Below are 2,500 nucleotides of genomic sequence, written 5' to 3' on the forward strand. Positions count from 1 at the left end.
ACACTATTTAGTGCCTTGGTAGTCGCATCTTGATGCCTTTTGTAACAAGTCCATAAGCCGAGTCTTGGCTACAGTTGGCAGGAACATGTGTCTAACCGACAGTTACACTATGAGACTCCCATAGAAACTCTTACATAATCCAGGATTGCCAACTCAGGCTCTTCACGAGACAACCCTGGATGAAGGAGACCCATGCGACGACCTAGGAACCCCTAGCTTGGGGGGCATCGACCAGACCTGTTTCGAGGATCTAGAGATAGGCTGAAGGCCTGCCTGGCGGTTGGCCATGAGGGACCCCCGTGGCTGAAAGCGAAGGGTAGATGCGGCCAAGCGCCCCTGTCGGCGTTAGCTCCAGTGATGACGATGATATATATATAAATATATATATATATATATATATATGATATATATATTATATATATGTATACCATATATATATATGATATATATCTATATATATACATATATATTATATATATGTATATATGTATATGATATATATATATATATATATATATATATATATATATATATATATATATATATATATATATAGAGAGAGAGAGAGAGAGAGAGAGAGAGAGAGAGAGAAAGCTAAAGATACAGATATATATATATATCGATGAGAAGAGAGAAGGAGACAGATAGAGCCAAATAGAGAGATAAATAGATAGATATACATAGAGATTGGGTGGGCGAAAATGTCTGAATGTTTGCACATTAGTAAAAAGTATACACAAGCATTTGTCTCTGAGCCAAGAGCAAGAATACAAATATAGTCATACAATCTGTATTTTTCCAGGTTGATAGGATATAAAGTTTTGTATGAATATTCACATTTTCACATTACCTGTGCCTCGTCACTAGAAAATGACACAAGCATATTAAAAAGCCATGGAACGTCAATAATCCAACTTGAAAATCCCTACATGCAGTTAGAAACATTTCTCCACATGTTCAATAAGATCAGGAAGTCACGAGAACCGTGGGTAAGAGATCAAAATATCCACTCACTAGAACACCACAAAGTAATGGACTCGTAGGACTGAAAATAATGGTTAATGGTTACAACAAATAAATGTGCTATACTTCAAAGGTCATAATGCACTATGGTAAAGTATTGTGGTGAAAAGGGTAAAACTGATTAGGATAAGTAGACAGAAGGGGATAAAGAGAAAGAAAAGGTAAAGGGGAGAAGAAAAGTTAAAATTATTTGCAAAATTATTTGAGTCCAAGAGTCAAGGAAAGGGTGATCCCCTACATTGAGTCTCAGTCTCCGTCTCCCCCCCCCCCTCCCCACGACCTTAAAGAGCAGGGGATTGGGTGGAGCTGAAAGTAAATATATGAATAAAACAGTGAATTAGTGCTTAGTCTTCATTTCATCGAAAGAACGGCTGAAGAACTCGCAACGAATCAACAATGGGAGAACGTCAGATCACTGTCAGAGCCGTGGGGACAGACAAAAATTATTTAGCTTCGCTATACAAACCCTGGATTTTGCATAAAAAGGAGTGTTTTTTCATTTAACTTGTTTACTTTAAAGTTTAATATTACTTATGTTTAATACTACTATTTAGGTTTCAGGGGATCCTTAGCTTTCATCATTCTTAAAGGGGTCCGTGACTCTTAAAAAGTTTAAGAACCACTACTCAAAGATAAGGGAAAGTTACTGTACGGCAAGATAGCATGAGTGAACGAACCTAACCATCTAATCTACGCATTTTATGGAATAGTTCAGCAAGAACTCGGAACAAGTACAGAACGAGATGTATAATGCCTACACGAAAATTCAGCCTGCTGAGACCCAGCCAAGAAAAAGCGACATTGTTTAGGAGATTCTGGAAGGGTCGTTTCGAAGGAGAAATCGCTCTAGTTACAGGGAGGTCGTGGTTTATGTTGTTGTTGATAAATATTGTACTACTTACATTAATAATTAATTAGTACGACATCATAATGCTTATTTCTGGGGGAAAGTAAGATACAAATGCAGAAAATAGCATATTTGCTAGACCATAATAACGATAAAAGAAGCTGGAAAACTGAATGTCAATAGATTTTACTAGTTTTAATCCTGTGAAGTCGAATCCAGATATGAGGGGAAGGAGGTTAGAATATTTCCATTTGCTGGATAAAGTGTGTATATACGTAAGGCCCAGACAATGCATGCCTTCGTAAAGCTTACTGTATTGAAATGAGGGGAGTGACTCCGTTTGTGGTGATCTTCTAGATAAAAAGACTGTAGAAAGAAATGAATTACTTTATATATATATATATATATATATATATATATATATGTGTGTGTGTGTGTGTGTGTGTGTGTAAACAGAGACACACAGACACACACACACACACACACACACACACACACACACACATATATATATATATATATAAAGATACATATGTGTATGTATGTCTGTATGTGTGTGTGTCTGTGTGCGTGTATTTGTGTCTCTCTGTTTACACACACACACACACACACACACACACACACACATAT

The sequence above is a fragment of the Penaeus chinensis genome, chromosome 19, assembly GCF_019202785.1.
Source record: "Penaeus chinensis breed Huanghai No. 1 chromosome 19, ASM1920278v2, whole genome shotgun sequence".
Taxonomy (NCBI): Eukaryota; Metazoa; Arthropoda; class Malacostraca; order Decapoda; family Penaeidae; genus Penaeus; species Penaeus chinensis.